Below are 19,808 nucleotides of genomic sequence, written 5' to 3' on the forward strand. Positions count from 1 at the left end.
GAACAGAGGGTATGCTTGTGTTGAATGCTGAGCTGTAATCAATAATTAGCGGCCTGGTATAAGCGTTACTATTATCCGGTTGATCTAAGGCCATGTTGAAAACATCGGCTGTAGACATATTGTGGCAGCAGGTCCAGCTTCTTCCTTAGGCAAGTGTTGATTCTAGCCATGACCAACTTCTCAAAGCACATCAGTACAATAGATGTGAGTGCCACTGGATGATAGTCAATGAGGCAGCTTACTCTGCTTTTCTTGGGCTTTTGTATTTATAAGGGGTTTCTTCTTTTATTTACTGCGTGTTAATCAAAATGGCTTCTTTGTAATGTTAAATGCTGAGATAGTTTTCTCACTAGCAGTTTGCTTGGGTTATATTAGTGATAACAGAGCGAATGAACCAATGGGTGTCCATGTTATTCTTTCTCGGGGTGATATGCTGTCGCATATGGCTGGGAAGCGGGGATTTTGGCGGGGAGCTGGAGGAGAGACCGGGAGGATGACGGACGTCCTGCGAGTGCTCTGGTCCATCACTCCAGGTGATCCCAAGCTGCGAGTCGAGGGGGTCGGAATGGATCGCAGGGTGAAGAAAGAAGGTCCTGAGCTCCAACAGTGTGCATGAAGAAATTTAACTTTGATAAGTCTGGGGCCTTTTTCATTCCTTTTTTTTATTGTACCTCAATTAATTTCATAGTCCTAGTAAGATTTATAAAGTGTAATGTAAAACGTGCTGGCTGATGACTGACGTTTGAAGCCGAATCCGGTGGCATTACACAACAACTGACGTAATCAGGAGACAAGGTTGGGCGGCGGACGGGGTTTCCCCTAGTTAAATACGAGCCAATATAGCTGAGCGTTACATATGATTGTCACCCTTTTGAAGCTGCTGAGAATCTGCAGCTGCGGCAGTGAAAGATTGTTGGTGTCTTTGGTCACTTCTGCCAGCTGGATGGCACAGGTTTTCAGAGCCCTATAAGGTATACCATCAGGGCCTGATGCCTCGTGAGGGTCTACCCTCTTGAAAGATGTGCTGACGGTGGCCTGCGTGACGGAGATGATAGGGTGACCAGATGCCGCAAGCAGTCATACGGGTGCAGTTTTATTCCTCCTTTCAAAGACAGCATTAAAAGGCATTGAGCTCATCTGGGAGTGAAGCATCACAGCTACACATGATGTCAGGTTTCACTTTGTATGAAGTAAAGGCCTGCAAACCTTTCCAGAGATGACATGCTTCTGATTCCATCTCTGACCTCAATCAGAATTGTTTCTTCAGTCTTTCATGGAGGTCTTGTTTAGTTCTGGAGCGCCAGTCTTGAATGTCCGTAGTTGACTATGAATCTCCTGGCTCACCCATGGCTTTTAGTTTGGGTATGTCTGGTATGTCTAGGGTTGCCAACTTTCTCACTCCCAAATAAGGAACAAAAATAGCAGTCAAATACGGGACACTTGTGTTTACCCCAAGAAAGTCTACCATGACCATGAAGCCTTGCACGGGCACCTGTGTGCGCATGCGTGGCGTGCACATACATGACGTGTGCATGCATGTACGCGCCAATTTTTTTCTACAAATCAGTTTTGGCTTAATCTTCTCGATTCTGTCTGAGTGAAACTACACTGTACATACATTATTTCTACTTTATATAGGCTGTGTATTTATCATATCATTCCCGCTTTTACTGTATGTTAGTATTATTTTAGGTTTTATGTGTTATTTGGTATGATTTGGTAGGTTATTTTTTGGGTCTGGGAACGCTCAAAAATTTTTCCCATATAAAATAATGGTAATTGCTTCTTCGCTTTACACCATTTCGGCTTACGAACCATTTCATAGGAACGCTCTACCTTAGCGGGGGAAATACGGGGGAAAACCAATCTACCAATATACAGGATGTCCCGGCTAATACGGGACAGTTGGCAACCTTAGGTATGTCATCACACAGGTCTTGATGAAGTCAGGAACAACTGTGCCATAATCATTCAGATTCAAAGATGAATCCCTAAATATTGTCCAGTCCATGTATGCAAAGCAGTACCATAAGTGCTCCAGCACCTCCCTTGACCTTACCTTCTTGGTCCTCCCCACTGTTGCTGGAGTCTTTAGTTTCTGCTTATACACTGGATTGGAGTACAGCCTGGTGATCGAACTTACCAAAGTGGGATGGCACGGTGATTTATTGGTGGCAATTGTTCAAAGACCTCTTCAAGCTGGTCTGGTTGAAATCCCTGGCAATAATTGTGCTGTTTTGTGCCTGCTGATTACAGTGCTCAGCTCCTCCAGTGCCTGCCTGACATTGGCCTGAGGTGGAATGTACTCAGCTACCAGGTGATAGCAGAAAATTCCCTTGGCAGATAAAATGGATGACAGTTGATTGCAAGATGTTCGAGGCTGGGTGAGCAGGATCAAAACAGAACCACTACGTCTGTGCACTATGATGAGTTCATCATAAAGCATACTCCACCTCCTTTACCTTTAAAGGATTGAGCTGTCCTGTCTTTGGAGAGAATGGTGAAGCCATCGGGCTACAGCACCGTGTCCAAAATGACAGGGGATGGTCATGTTTCCATGAAGCAAAGTATGCAGCAGTCCTTGATGTCCTTCTGGTACAGCAGTCCAGCTCTGAAGTCTTCAATTTTATTTTCCAGAGACTATACATTTGTCAGCAGGATAGTCGGGAGTGGGAGTCTAAATCATTTGTGTTTCAATCATCCTTGCAGTCCAGCATGCCTTCACCGTTTCCATTTTCTTAAAGGGGAACTGCGCTGATGACCCAAGTCAGCTTCCCGGGATCCGCCAATTTTGAGTATTGATAGATTTTTTAAACAACTTATAACAATGCTGCTTACTGAAGTACTCATGGCTGTGACTGTGGATTTCAGCTGTAGTAGTCCTAAAAGGGAATATTAGATGATCCCCATTGGAGCTGCACACAGATTGTCACCACTTATCAGCACCATCTTGATGCAAAAAAGATGGTTATCCAACCATTGGAAAATGAAGCTGGAGAGGTAATAATTGGGGACAAAGAAATGACTGGCGAACTCAATAAGTATTTTGCATCAGTCTTCATTCTGGAAGACACCAGCAGTATAACTGAAATTTGAGAGTGTCAGTGGGTATATGTGAGAATAGTCACTATTACAAAAGAGAAAGTGCTTGGAAAGTTGAATGGTCTGAAGGTAGATAAATTACCAGGACCAAGTGGAGTATACCCCTGGGTTCTGAAAAAGGTAGCTGAAGAGATTGTAGATTCTTTCAAGAATCACTCTGTTCTGGAATGGTTCCAGAGGACTGGAAATTTGCAAATGTCACCCCACTCTTTAAGAATGGCGGGAGGCAATAGACAGAAAATTTTAGTCCACTTTGCCTGTATTCAGTGATTGACAAAATGTTGGAGTTCATTATTAATGATGAGGTCTCAGGGTACTTGGAGGCACATGATAAAATAGGCCAAAATCAGTATGGTTTCCTTAAGGGGAAACCTTGCCTGTCAAATCTGTTGTAATTCTTTGAGGAAATAATAGGCAGGATTGCCAAAGGAGTATCAATGGATGTTATTTACTTGGATTATCAGAAGGTCTTTGGCAAGGTGCCGCACATAAGACTGCTAAACAAGATAAGAACCCATGGTATTACTGAAAATGTACGGCATGGACAGAAGATCGGCTGACTGGCAGGAGGCAAAGGGTTGGTATGAAGGGGGATTTTACTGGCTGTGTGCTGTTGACTAATGGTGTCCTGTAGGGTTGTTGCTGGGACTACTTCTTTTCATGTTATACTGTATGTCAGTGGTTTGGATGATGGAATAGACGGCTTTGTCCAAGTTCGCAAATGTTACAAAGATAGGTGGAAGGGCAAGAGTTTTTGAGGAAGCAGGGAATTTGCAGATGGACTTGAACAGCTTAGGAAAATGGGCAAAAAAATTGAAAATGGAATATAGCGTAGGCGTCTGTATGGTCATGCACTATGATGGAAAAAAATAAAGGTAGTAACTATTTTCTCAAGAGGGAGTAAATTCAGAAATTGGAGGTGAAAGGGGACTTTGGAGTCCTAGTGCAGGACTTCCTAAAGATTAATCCTACAAGTTGTGTCTCTGGTAAGAAAGGGAAATGCAATGTTAGCATTCATTTTGGGGGGACAGGAATATCAAAGTAAGGATGTAATGCTGAGGCCCCTTTTCTAAGAAAGGATGTGCTGTCATTGGGGAGGTTCCAGAGGAGTTTCACAAGAATGATCCTAGGAATGAAAGAGTTAACCTGTGAGGAGTGTTTGATGGCTCTGGGCCTGTAGTCACTGGCGTTTAGAAGAACGAGGGGGAAAGTCTGAGAGAAAATGTGTATTTTCTCCAGTTTTACCTGGCAACGTATTCATTCAATAGGCATCTCAGTACCACCGCTAGCACCACTCCTCTCCTGAACACGTCTTTATGATGATGGCTGACCACTGAAGATGGGAAAGGGATCCTGAGGCAAAGACATAGCCTTCAAAGAAAATCTATTTCTAGCTATCTTCAGAGAAACCGCATCCAATTAAGACTTCACCGATGAAGAATATATACAGATACTCAGATATTTTCAAGTCTGTAATCACTGGGCTACACAACATCGTGTAGGAAGATCTCCAACCTTCCCTCATATTGTCAAAAACATGTAGACTTTTAACTTTTTTGCTACTGTATCTTTCCAAGCAGCTAAGCAGATCTCTGTCTTGAACCTCAATTTGTTGCCTCTTTACTGTACCAGAGGTCATGCAAACTCTGTACTGACAGAGAGGTTATTTTATTACTGTGTTCTTAGTGTGGAACAGGTAAAAGTTTTGGCATTGCGATTTGCCAAGAAAACAGCTGATTATACTCATGGACCCATTTGGCCCGTTACTAATTTGGACCTCTTCATCAATCAGTAAGATCATGATTCTTTCACTGAATGGATTTTCATTACTCATGAAAGGGACTTCCTTGTGGTAAACATCATATCTCCATGAACCAAAGATGACCCCTTCACAACTTTCAGAGGCTAGCATTGCCCAGAGGGAAGAATTGGCCTTGTGCTGATGTGAAGATAAACATTCACCAAGAAGAACTCTCTTCTTCTTCTTTGTCTTTTATGGATTCTGTGTGGACAGGCCACACTTTGATTTGGCATCTTATCCATAAGGCCACTTCAGTATTACGTTATTTAGTCAGCATAAGTTTCTCCTCAAGTTTCTGAAGTGAAGCAAGAACATTATTGGCTAAACCACAGATTGGGAAGAAAGTTTCCTTCTATTTAATCCTTTCTGACCTATGAACCACAGCACTTGTGGAAGGTTAGTCATTCTCAAAGGCAAAATCATTAGGCGAAGCCAGGAATGCACCAGTATAAGATTTCCCTGAACATATTATAAATAGCAACAACAACAGCAATTTGTATTCACCTAGCATTGTAAATGTAGGAAATAATCCAAAGGGACATTGGCAATTTCTCCAGTGGTAAAGTCACTTGTGTTTTGCAAAAAAAAATTAACAAAGAATACCAAAGACAATTTTCACTCCTCCTTCAGGGATTATGAAATCATAAAATCACAAGTGATACACTAACCTTCATCTGAGAAGTATCTTATATATGTTGCTTTCAGGGACAGTCTTGCTGCCTCCTGGTGGAATAACTAGTCTTTTAGAGTTTAACAATTAATTTGCAGACTAATGATGTAAACATGATTTTCTAGAATTTGTGACATTGGCCATTGAAGCAGAGAAAGTACAATCCAATAATTTTACTTCTTACTCCATCCACTTCAAGGTTCGACATGTTATGCATTCAGAGGTGCAGAGATGCTCTTCTGCACACCACTGTTTAATGCATGGTTATTTGAATTATTGTCACCTTCCTCTCAGCTTGAACAAGTCTGGCCATTTTCCTCTGACCTCTCTCATTAACAAGGCATTTTCGCCCACAGAACTGGATTTTTTTTTTTTTTGTTTTTGCACCATTCTCTGCAAATGCTGGAGGCTGTTGTGTGTGAAAATCCCAGGAGGTCAGCAGTTCCTGAGACTTTCAAACTACTCTATTTGGCACCAACAATCACTCCACAGTCAAAGTCACTTAGATCACATTTCTTCCCCATTTTGATGTTTGATCTAAATTACAAATGAATCTCTTGATCATATTTGCACGCGTTTATACATTGGAATTGCTGCCATATGATTGGCTGGCTTTCATTAATAAACAGGTGTACAGGTGTCCCCAAAGTAGCTACTGAGTATATACTGTAATTTTCACTCACATTTCTTTATCATAAATTGGAGTTAGTAAATTATGTAACTCTGCTGTTTATCACTGTGTCACCAGGATCTACTATAGTGGCTTTTGAGAACTTCAGTTGAAGCTCACTAGGACTGACTGAATCTCTATTTTCATTTTCTTTCATTCATTCTCTCCCTCTCTCTCTCACTGCATGAGAATTATTTAGGTGCCCCAGCTCCCATTGTGCTCTTAATGCATCAAAGATTTCTAAGCGTTTTGGAACATCGATCTAGTTCTGCTTTAGAATACAATTCTAGGCTACCTGCTTATCACAACAGTGTTGCACATGATCAATTAAATGATCCTTAAGTAAACATAGTGTACTCTTTCAATTTACAAGTGGCTTTTTGTTTCACCAGTGCTTTTCCAGATAAAAAGACAGTGGAACAAACTTATTACAGCAAGCAAGATGCAAGATTATGCCTTGACTTCAATATATCTGATTTATCCTCATACTAAGAAACAAACTCAGCCTTCACTGATAGTTCAGTCTTCTTTGATAATTTTGTCAAAAAATTCCACTCTAACATCGCTTTGTCATTCTTTCTCTTGTTGCTTGGCAGCACTTGTCCTCTGAAGGCAAGATCTGCATTTCGTTCTCTTTCAGTAGAGATCTTGTGGCACTACTTGTGGTAAGGCACATGATCCGCTGTTTATAACAAAGCCACAGCTTTTGTTGAAAAAAATACAGCTGTGTAAATGACGCACAAAATTATTAAAGCACAAATTATTCAGAGACATGTGGTGAGTACATGATACCCAGTGTACTGCAAATTTCTCACCAATTTACATCATTGTGGCTTTAGTTTAATGAAAACCACAGCTTACCCCAACAGCATAGCTCTCAGGATCTTTGCATTAACAATTGTACATTAATATCAAGCTCATCTACAAACTAAAGAGCAGTAATTAAAAGCAAAAACACCATATTGATAGTCAATCTTAATGAGAAAATGAACAAGTGAAGAAGTGAAGAGTCTCATCCACACTATAGTCCTTTTATAAAAGGACTATTTCTTTCTAACTTTCCTTGTTGTTAAAATCTCTCAATGCACATTTTATTTCCTTTATTTTTCTTCCTCTCTGTACCTCAATTATCATCGAAATCAGTCTCCATCTCAATTGTCCCTCTGTTTACTTTTCATTCATTAAGGAGATTGTCAGACCTACACTGATGGGCACCTCCCTGTCCCAATCCAGCTAACAGGAGTCACCTGCTGCTCATTTTCAATTCATCACCTGCAGCCTATTTAAACCCTGCTCTCATCCACAGTCCTTGTTCACTCATTGATCCAGCTAGTCTCAACCAGTTACTCCTAGCCTTCATTTACCTTGTTGTGTTAAGTACCTGTCTCTCTTGTTTCACGGCCCCTTGTGGCTTGTTATTTTGCGGTTTATTAGTTAAGTCTCCACTACTCTGCATTCACAGCAAGACTCTACTACATTTCCTGATAGGATGTGTGAACCAATGATTGACTCAGCTCACCTAAAGGAAGTCATTGGCTGATGAGTTCGTGATCCAGAAGCAGCAAGAAACCAGTGACCATCTGTTCACCACGCTCACCATTTCTCAAAAGCAACACCACGCCAGTCAATCTCCTCCCTCGGAGCAAGCACTTGAACAGATCCCCAACTTGGTACCTCAGCTTCCTGTCCAGTGCATCTTGCTCTTCAAGCTGCAGCCATTTCTGTATTCTGCAGACTGAGCCAAGATTGCCTTCCTCTCTCTCTCTCTTGAATTGGCGAGTTCTGACCAGGGCTGTCGCTAACTGGGACAATAAAAACCCTCATTCACAACCAACATGAAGACTTTATCACTGAGATTCACCAGGTTTTAGGCCATCTGGAGAATGGAATGATGGGTGGGGGCACAACAGATCAGATACTTCACCTGCATCAAGGCTCATGCTTGGTGCTGGATTACATCGTGGAATTCAGGATCCTCCAGGCAGGGAGCGACTAGAAAGCACAGGCAATGCTGGCCCATTACCATTAAGGCTTCTCGGAGTGCTTGGGAGTCGAGCTGTCTACCTGGGAGCCGCCCCCCTGATCCACCGACCCACCTGCCAGACCACCTGCCTACAACAACAACAACAAACAAGAGAAAATCTGCAGATGTTGGGAGTCCAAAGCATCACACACAGAATGCTGGAGGAACTTCACAGGCCAGACAGCATCTATGGAAATGTATAAACAGTCGTTTTGGGCCGAGGCCCTTCATCAGGACGCCTACCTGCAACTTCAGTTTACTTCACCCGTAAATCAGTGGAGATGGAGGAAACTCTATACTTCACTAAACTCCCACAGGGTTATGATATAGCCATTGCATTCAGTAAAAAGGAAGTCAGCACCTGCTGCCTCACAACCACATGACTTTGCAATCAAACTTCTCCTGGGCACCACTGTTCTCCCTTTCCCCTCCTGAGACCCAAACCATGAATGACTACATCACCAAAGCACTACAAGACATCTTCATTTAACCATCTCTGTCCTCAGCTGGTACAGGATTCTTCTTTGTCAGAAAGAAAGATAGAGGTCTCAGTCCTTGTATCGGCTACCATGGACACAACAAAATCACCAGTAACAATGACTACCCTCTCCCCTTGAAGGATTGCTCATTTGAAACATTCTGTGGAGCTTAGCCCTGCTCCAAATTGGATCTACGGATCACATACAACCTGATCCACATCTGCCAGGAGGATAAGTTGAAAATGGTTTTCATAATATCCACTGGTCATTACAAATACTTGGTGATGCTTTTCAACTTTCAAACAGTTCAGCCATTTTCCAGGACTTCATTCATGAGAATCTCCGAGACATGCTACACGGGTATGTGTTCATCTATCTTGACTACATCCTCATTTTCTCCAAGGACCGCCAAGACCATGCCTGTCTTATTCATTCAGTCCTTCAGTGTCTCCTCAAAATTCTTCTCTACTGCAAGTAAAAGAAATACCAGTTCCACACCCCAGTTATTTCCTTCCTGGGTTACGTGCTTTCACACCAAGGCATAACCATGGACACAGAGAAAGAGTATGCTGTTGTTGAATGGCTCCAACTATGCTTCCTCGAACAGCTACAACACTTCGTGGGTTTTTCCAAATTCTACCACCGGATCATCAGGAACAACAGCCAAATTGGATCATTGGGATCTCATCTGGGGGAATTATGACCTGTAGAAAAGGGATGGGTTGCATCCGAACCTGAGGGGGACCAATATTCTCATGGGCAGTTTTGTTAGATCTGTTGGGGAGGGTTCAGACTAATTTGGCAGAAGGGTGCGAACTGGAGTGAAGGGACACAGGATAGGACGGATGGTAAAAAAGCAAAGGTAGCATGCATTCAGACTTTCGGGAAGGGCAGGCAGACGATAGGACAAAATTGCAGCCAGCAGAGTGAGTATCAGTGCATTAGGGATACAGAATCAAAAAGGGTAGCAAATACAGCACTCAACATGTTATATCTCAATGCACGGAGTTTAAAAATAAGGTGGATAATCTTGCTGCAATATTACAGATTGTCAGGTACAATGTTGTGGCCATCATTGAATCATAGCTGAAGGATGGTTGTAGTTGGGGGCTGAATGTCCAAGGTTACACATTTTATCGGAGGGATAGAAAGGTGGGCAGAGGGAGTGGTGTGACTCTGCCTGTAAAGAATGGCATTAAATCAGTAGAAAGATGTGACATAGGATCAGAAGATGTTGAATCCCTGTAGGTTGAGTTAAGAAAATGCAAGGTTAAAAGGACCCTGACGGCAGTCATATACAGGGCTCCCAATAGTAGCTGGGATGTGGACCATAGCTTACAATAGAAAATAGAAAGGGCATTGTGAAAAGGGCAATGTTATGATTGTCATGGGAGAGTTCAACATGCAGATCGATTGGGATAATCAGATTAGTAATGAATCTCAAGAGAGTGAGTTTATTGAATGCCCATGGTTTGGCTTTTAGAGCAGTTTGTCATTGAGCCTGCTGGAGGATCAGCTATACTGGATTGGATGTAATGAACAAGAGGTGATTAGGGAGCTTAAGGGAAAAGAACCATTAGCAGGCAGTGATCACAATATGATTGAGTTCAACTTGAAATTTGATAGGGAGAAAGTAAAGTCTGACGTAGCAGTATTTCTGTGAAGAAACAGTCAGATGGCAAAATAGTACAATCGTGGCTGACAAGGGAAGTCAAAGCTAATATAAAAGCAAAAGAGAGGGCACACAACAAAGCAAAAATTAGAGAGAAGATAGAGGATTGGGAAGCTTTTAAAAACCTACAGAAAGCAACCAAAAACATTAGGAGGGGAAAAGATGAAATACGAAAGCAAGTGAGCAAATAATATCAAAGTGGATAGCAAAAGCTTTTTCCAAGTATGTAAAAACAAAAGAGAGATGAGAGTGACATGGGATTGCTAGAAAAAGAAGTTGGATAAATAATAATGGGACAAAGAGATGGTAAATGAGCTAAATGAGTATTTTGCATCAGTCTTCACTGTGGAAGAAACTAACAGTGTGTCAGATATTGAAGGGTGTGAGGGAAGATAAGTGAGTGCAGTTACTATTACAAGGGAGAAGGTGCTTTAAAAAAACTGCAAGTCCTAGGGGTACATAAGTTACACAAACCAGATAAACTGCAACCACGGGTTCTGAAAAAGGTAGTGGTAAAGACTTATGAGGCATTAGTAATGATCTTTCAAAATTCATTGGACTCACATGGTGCCAGAGGATGGAAAAATTGCAAAAGTCACCCCACTCTTTAAGAAAGGAGGAAGGTGACAGGAAAGAAATTATAGATCAGTTAGCCTGACCTCAGTGGTTGGGAAGATGTTGGAGTCAATTGTTAAGGATGACGTCATGGAGTACTTGGTGAGACAGGGCGAGATAAGACAAAGTCAGCATGGTTTCCTTAAGGGAAAATCTTGCCTGATGAACCTTTTGAAATTTTTTGAGGAGATTACAAGTATGGTAGACAAAGGGATGTTAACAGGTAGGGTAGACAGTAAATGTTGTATATTTGGACTTTCAGAAGGATTTTGACAAGGTGCTACACGTGAGGCTGCTTACTAGATTAGGAGCCCATGCTACTACAAGAAATTTACTAACAGGATTAGAGGATTGCCTGATTGTTAGGAAGCAATGAGTAGAAATAAAAGAATTCTTTTCTGGATGGCTGCTAGTGACTAGTGGTGTTCTGCAGGAGTCAGTGTTGGGACCTCTTCTTTTAATGCTTATAGCAGTAATTTAGATGACAGAATAGATGGCTTTGTTGCCAAGTTTGCAGATGATAGAGATTGGTGGAGTAGCAGGTTGTGCTGAGGAAGTAGGAAAGCTGCAGAAGGCCTTAGACAGATTAGGAGAATGGGCAAGAAAGTGGCAAATGAAATACAATGTTGGAAAATGTTTGGTCATGCACTTTGATAGTAGAAATAAATGTGTGGACAATTTCTAAATGGGGAGAAAATCTAAAAATCTGAGGTGCAAAAGGATTTGGGAGTCCTTGTGCAGAACAATCTAATGTTTAACTTGTAGGTTGAGTCAGTGGTGAGGAAGACAAATGCAATGTTAGCATTCATTTCAAGAGGTCTAGAATACAAGAGAAGGGATGTGATGCTGAGGCCTTATATGACTGGTGAGGCCTCACCTTGAGTATTGCGAAGTTTTGGGCTCCTCAACTAAGGAAATATGTGCTGGCATTGAACAGGGTTCAGGGGAGTTTCACAAGGATGATTCCAGGAATGAATGAGTTATCATATGAGGAAGATTTGAATTGAATCAAATTGAATTGACTTTATTACTTCCATCCTTCACATACATGAGGAGTAAAAATCTTTGTTAGTCTCCATCTAAATGTGCAATGTACAATTTATAGTAATTTATAAAAAATAGTATGTAGAACAGGACAGTCAATATAACATAGAAATACAATTGTATCAGCATGAATTAATCAGTCTGTTGGCCTGGTGAAAGAAGCTGTCCCGGAGCCTGTTGGTCCTGGCTTTTATGCTGCGGTACTGTTTTCCAGATGGTAGCAGTTGGAACAGTTTGTGGTTCAACTGCTACCATCATGCTATGTACAGACTATGTAAGATCCTCAGGAGTGTATGCCAAGGAACTTAAAGCTGTTCACCCTCTCAACCCCAGATCCATCGATGTCAATAGGGGATAGGCTATCTCCTTTCCTCCTGTAGTCCACAACCAGCTCTAGGTCTGTAGTCACTGGAATTTAAAACAATAAGGTGGGATCCCATTGAAATCTTTCAAATGTTGAAAGGCCTAGACAGAGTAGATGTGGAAAGGATGTTTTCCATGGTGGGGGAGTCTGGGACAAGAGGGCACAGCCTCAGGATAGAGGGGCATTCATTTAAAACAGTGATGCAGAGAAATTTCTTTAGCCAGAGGGTGGTGAATTTGTGGAATTTGTTACCACAGGCAGCTGTGGAAGCCAGGTTATTGGGTGTATTTAAGGCAGAGTATGATAGGTTCTTGACTGGCCACGGCATCAAAGGTTATGGGGAGAAGGCCTGGGTGTGAGGTGAGGAGGGGGAAAAACAGATCAGCTATGTTTGAATGCTGGAGCTGACTTGATAGGCCAAATGACCTAATTCTGCTCCTATGTTTTGTAGTCTTATGTTCAAATTGCCGATCCTCTTCTCCCCCTTCACCAAATCACCTACCTCACAGATAACCTTCCCATGAGCATGAGATGTGTCACCACTGTTCCCATTTTGTGTCATCCAAACCCCTCTGCACCTTTTTTTGATAGAAGTAAATATACTTAACATGGGCACTGGGGCCATCCTCTCCCAGCAAGGTTTGGATGGGAGGACACACCCTTGTGTCTTCTTGTGCAAGCTCAACTCTGCACAGTGTTGCTATGGAGTAAGAGACAGGGAGCTGCTCACCACTAAATGGCCCTGGAGTGAGACATTGGCTGATGGGGAACACCGAGCCCTTCTGATCTGGACTGACCACCATTCAGCAGACCCACCAATTCAACCCACGAAAGGCTCGCTGGGCCCTCTTCTTCAAGCAATTCAACATCACCATCTCTTACTAAGCTGCCTCCAAGAATACTAATGTGTCAACATCACATATCAACCCTCAGCCCATCATTCCATCCTCTCAGATCCTCGCCCCAATTGTCTGGGCTTTTGAGAACCAGATCCGGTAGGCCCGACAGCATCAGTCTGCTCTGGCTGACTCTCCTGACAACCGCATGTACGTGATGGCGACCCTGCACTCTGAAGTAATCCAGTGGGCCCACTCCTCACCCCTCTCCAGCCATCCAGGCACATGACAGTCCCTGAATTTTCTACGACGCTGGTTCTGGTGACTCACTATGATCACAGGTGCATGTCAGTTCATCACTGCCTGCCTTCAATGTGCCTAGTCCAATTCCTCCAAGCAGTAGCCTTCTGGGCTCCTGCAGCCCCTACTGGTCCCACACCACCACCTGTTTCACAGCTTTGCCACCTTCCGATGGGGTCACAAAGTTCATGACAGTGTTGAACCAGTACTGAAAGGTGGCCCACTTCATTGCCCTCTTCTATCAGCCACTGAGACAGGGGACCTGGTTTCCCTCAGGAAATTGTGTCAGACCGGGGCCACAACTTGCCTCCCACTTCTGGTGAGCCTCAGCTCCCTTCTCTGCACCTCAGTGAGCTTGTCCTCTGCTTATCAGCCACACAAGAAAAGTCAGTCAGAAAGACCCAATCAGCAAGAGATTAAGTTTCTGCAATGGTTCACTACCTGTAACCCTTCCACATAGAAGATATTTCTGTCCTGGGTCTGCCAAACTGTCCCACAATCTACACACCTCCTCTGTCTTGGGGATGTTGCCCTTTGAAGTTCTTCATGGCTACCAACCCCCATTGTTCCCCACAGAGGAGCCAATGATTGAAGACCCGTCCTGCTGATCCCTGGCTCGCCGCTGCTGGAATGCTTGGAAGAACGCCATCCCAGCTGCCAACCATGCCTACTGCTGCCAGGCCAACCACCAGCAGCACCCAGCGTACTACTGAGGCCTGCAGATACTGTCCCTGTACATCAACTCCCACAGGCTCTTGCCCCAGTTCATCAGTCCCTTCAAATATCACCCAACACATCAATCCAGTCACTTAACAGCTCCAGCTGCCACCATCCCTCAGAATCACACCTACCATCCACATGTCCTGCCTCAGGCTTGTCGTCCACAGACCACTCAACCCACCCGAGCTTGCATCTCCAGAACCTAGGATAATGGAAGGTGGTCCAGTGTACATGGTTCTCCGGTTGATAAATTCACGTCAGTGTAGATGGGTGTGCAGTACCTGATCAACTGGGAAGGGTATGGTCCAGAAGAGAGGTCTTGGGTGCTGTCCAGTTTCGTCTTGGATTCCAGTGGACCCATTGGGAATGTCCTGGGCCATTAGGTGACAGCTGTAGGAGGGAGAGGTTCCCGTCAAGCCTGCACAGGCTGGCACCTCCCCGTCTCCACCCAGCTAACAGCAGTCACCTGCCCCACATTTCCAACTCATCACCTGCAGCCTATTTAAACCCAATTCTCATCCACAGTCCTTGTTCACCCATCAAACTAGCCAACCTGAACATGTAACCTTGCCTTCAGTTACCTTGTTGCCTTGTCATGTTAAGTATCCATTCTCTTTTCTTTTGTGGCCCCTCGGTGCTTGTTATTTTACAGTTTATTATTAAAGTTACGGCTCACCGCTAAATTGTCTCTGCTGCTCTGAATTTGGGTCAAGCCTCTTCTATATTTCCTGACAGGGATGCATTGTGAAAGGTCATGCTACTGAAGCAAAAGTTGCCAAACTGTCAAGATGCAGCTCAGAACTACGTGCACATATGCTACATGTATGCATGCAGAACAGTGGAATAGTCTCATTGTTTATTGTACCTCGTAATCTGTTTCCAAAAACTCTATTGATATTTATATTTAACGTAAGCCTAAAGAACAAGATACAGCACTCACTCCCAAATCCAGCAGCTCTCTGGCCAGTGTTTGTGCAAAATTGCTATGACATCCTCACACTTACCTTATCTCCAATCCTGATGTGGGTACTTGATTCAAAACTTCATCATCTCCTTTCTCCCCAAATAGATGTTGTTCAACCCATTGAATTCCTTCAGTAGTTTTTCTTTAATTGATCTCCACATCCTGTTAATATCTTATAAGATCATATAGGGTACTGTATGTTGGAATTAAATCCTTCCTCACTCTTTTACGTTCTAGTGAATGAAAGCCTAGCCTGACCAACTTTTGTTCGTAAGACAATCCAGCCATTTCAGGTATAAATTTGATAGCCTTTTCTGAATTCTGAAGTTTTTACCTTTTTCCTTAAAAATTATGGTCTAATTTTGAGGCAAAGTATTTTAACCAAATCAGTGTGCCCTTCAAAGTTCAGCTTATCTTTCAGGGAACAATTATAATAGCAACACAACTAGAGAACATACACTGGTGCGAGGAAGTTTGTGACACCTGTAGGATTTTCTATATCTTTTGCATAAATATGGCCTAAAATGTGATCGGATCTGCACATAAGTCCTAAAACTAGAAAAGAACCAAATTAAATAAATAACACATGTATTTGTTGGAAAAAGTATGTGAACCTTCTACAAAAGTAATTTGGAATTAGGTGTTCCAATCAATAAGATGAGGTTGGAGATGTGGGTTGTAGAGGTGCCCTGCTCTATAAAAAAGACACACAAAGTTAGGTCACTGACTGAACTTGCTCTTCTCAAGGAAGATCTGTTTATGAACACCATGCCTCAATCAGAACAATTTTCCGTGGACCTTATAAGAATTGTAGAGATGCATGAAGCTGGAAAAGGATACAAAAGCACTTATAAAGACCTGAATGTTCATCAGACTACAATAAGTGAAATTGCCTACAAAAGGAGGAAATTCAGTATTGTTGCTACTTTACCTATGAGTAAGTGTCCTGTAAAGATCACACCAAGAGCACAATGTATAGAGCTGAAGGCGGTGAAAAGGACCCCAAGGGTAACAGCAAAAGACCTGCAGAAATATCTAGAGCTTGCTAAAGTCTCTGCTCATGTGTCCACTACAAGAAAAACATTGAATAAGACTGATGTTCATGGAAGGACACCATGCAGGAAACCACGGTTCTCCAAAAGAAAACATTGCTGCACGTCTCAAGTTTGCAAAAGTCCACCTGGAGTTTCTACTACACCTCTAGGAGAGTGTACTATGGATAGATGAGACAAAAGTTGAACTTTTGGAGGAGGAAAAAGGGTTCTGTAAACCAACACCAAAACCTCATCCCAACTGTGAAGCATGGTGGAAGGAGTATCATGGTTTGGGATTGCTTGCAATCATTGAGGGAACAATGAAATCAAATAGTATCACGACATTTTACAGGAGAATGTCAGGGTAGCAGTCCGTCACCTGAAGCTTAATAGTAGTTGGATAATGCAACAAGCCAATGATCTGAAAGACAAGAGTAAATTGAAAACAAAATGGTTTAAAAAGATGAAAATGTGTGTGTTGGAATAGCCAAGTCAAAGTTCTGACCTTAATCCGGTAGAAATTTTGTGGAAGGACCTGAAGCAAGTAGCTCATGCAAGGAAACCCACCATCATCCCAGAGTTAAAGCAGTTTTGTAAGGAGGAATGGTCTGAAATTTCTCCAAGCTGGATTGATCAACGGTTACTGGAAATGTTTGGTTGAAGTTACTGCTGTACAAGGGGGGTCACACCAGTTACTGAAAGCAAAGGTTAGCATACTTTTTCCAACAAATACATGTAATATTGGATCATTTTTCTCAATAAATAAATGAACAAGTATAATCATTTCTGCGTTATCTATTTAATTGGATTCATATTTAAGCAGAAATATAGGAAATTCTACAGGGTGTAATTAGAGATTGGTCGGTATGACATTGTGGGCATCAATGAGTCATGGCTGCAAGAAGCTATAGCTGGCAGCTTAACATCAAAGGATATACTTTGTATTGAAAGGCCAGGCACAGAGGCATAGGCGGAGGGGGTGTCTCTGCTGGTAAGAGATGGAATTGCATCTTTAGAAAGAAGTGACATCGGGTCAGTGAATGTTGAATTTTGTGGGTGGAGTTAAGAAATTGCAAGGGTAAAGAAACCATTATGGGAATCATAGATAGGCCTCCAAACAGCATCCAAGATGTGGAGTGAAGATTGCAAAGGGAGCTGGAAAAGGCATGTAATAAGGGTAAAGACACAATTGTAATGTAAGAGTTCAATGTGCAACTGGATGAGGAAAATCAGGTTGGTGTCAGATCCTGAGAGAGGAAATTTGTTGAATGTTTACAAGATGGGATTTTAGAGCACCTTGTTCTTGACCCTCCTCAGGGAAGGGCTATCTTAGATTGGCTGTTGTGTAATAACCCATATCTTATTAGGAAGCTTAATGTGATCACAATGTGATTGAATTCATACTACAATTTGAGAGGGAGAAGTATAACTGGTGTGTATCAGTATCGCAGTGGAATAAAGGGAATAATAGAGGCATGAGAGAGGAGCTTGTCCAGGTAGATTGGAGGAGGATACTGGCGGGGATGACAGCAGAGCAGAGATGGCTGAAGTTCCTGGGAATAGTTCACAAGGCACAGGATAGATATGTCTCACAGAGGAAGAAGTTCTGAAATAGCAGGAGTAGGCAACCGTGGCTGACAAAGAAAGTTAAGGGCCGTATAAAAGCCAAGGAAAGGGCATATAAGGTAGCAAAAGTGAGTGGGATGTTGGATGATTGGGAAGCTTTTAAAATCCAACAAAAGGCAACTAAAGAAGCTATAGGGAGGGAAAAGATGAAAGATGAGGGTAGAGTAGCCAATAATATGAAGCAGGATACCAAAAGTTTTTTCAATTATATAAAGAGTAAAAGGGGGGTTAGAGTTGATATAGGACCACTGGAAAATTATACTGGTGAGGTAGAAATGGGGGACAAAAAAATGGCAGTTAAATGTAAGTAGAACTTTCCATCTGTCTTCACTGTGGAAGACCCTAACGGTGTGCCGGATGTCTGTGAGTGTCAGGGAGCAGGAGTGAGTGCCATTGCTATTACAAAGGAAAAAGCTCAAATGTCGCAAGGTGAATAAGTGATCTGGACCAGATGGACTACATCCCAGAGTCCTGAGAGAGTTTGCTGAAGAGATAACGGATGCATTGGTCATGATCTTTCAAAAATCACTTGATTCTGGCATGCTCCCAGAGGACTGGAAGATTGCAAATGTCACTCCACTCTTTAAGAAGGGAGGAAGAAAAAAGAAAGGAAATTATAGACCAGTTAGCCTAACCTCAGTGGTTGGGAAAGTGTTGGAGTCTATTATTGAGGATAAGGTTTTGAGGTATTTGGAGACTAATGTTAAAGTAGGTTGAAGTTGGCATGGTTTCTGTAAAGGGAAATCTTGCCTGACGTATCTGTTTGAGTTCTTCGAGGAAGTAACAAGGAGGGTTGACAAAAGAAAGACAGTGGATGCCATTTACCTGGATTTTCAGAAGGCATTTAATAAGGTGCCATGCATTAGGCTGCCTAACAAGATAAAATCCTGTGACATTACAGGAAAGATACTGGCATGCATAGTAGAGTGGCTGGCGGGCAGGAGGCAGCCAGATAGTAGTAAATCTGTAGAATGCTCTGCTACAGACTGCGGTGGAGACCAAGTCTGTGCATATATTTAAGGTGGAAGTTGATCGTTTTCTGATTGGTCAGGGCATCAAAGGATGTGGAAAGAAGACAGGTGTATGGGGCTGAGTGGGATCCAGGATCAACCATGATGGAATGGTTGAGCAGACTCGATGGGCTGAATGGCCTAATTCTGCTCCTATGTCTTTTGGTCTTTCTACCACTGTACACTATATATAACAGCGTACTTTGAGTTCTTTCAAACTTTAATTAGAAGCTAGTAAAGAACCAGGAACCTGCAACAAAAGATACCCAGGTGAAAACCTGCAACCTTGAAAATATGTTTCTAGCTAATATTTTATAAAGTTAAGTGGTAAATTCAGAACTGGTAAAGTAACAGAGTTACACGGTAGAAGCAGGCTTTTCATCCCACCAAGCCTGTGCCATCCATCAAACACCCATTTACACTAATCCTACCCTACCCATTTAATTTGCCCACATTGCTTCCAGATTCTGCTGAAGGCTTACACACTACACAGGGATCCCAACCTTTTTATGCTATGGACCCCAGATTAGGAAGCCCTGCACTAGGAACAAATAACAAGGATCAATGAAACTCCCAGTCTGCATACTTTTGGGGATGTGCGAGGAAGCAGGAACACCTAGAGGAAACCTACACTGTCACGGAGCGAATGTACAAGATCCACAAGAAGCAGAAGGTCAGAATCAACACTTGACTAAGTCTTCACATCCCTTGCCGAACATGGTTCCTTCACCCTACCATTCTTTCACTGCCTCAATGGGACAAACCTATTCATAACCCCTGGAAAGTGCTCCCCAAACAACTTACACATATCTGTGTGCATCTTTTCCCAATGTATGTTCCCCAGCTCTGGCCCGTCACGTCCCTTCCCCAATTAAATA

This window comes from Mobula hypostoma, chromosome 2 (assembly GCF_963921235.1).
Source record: "Mobula hypostoma chromosome 2, sMobHyp1.1, whole genome shotgun sequence".
NCBI lineage: Eukaryota > Metazoa > Chordata > Chondrichthyes > Myliobatiformes > Myliobatidae > Mobula > Mobula hypostoma.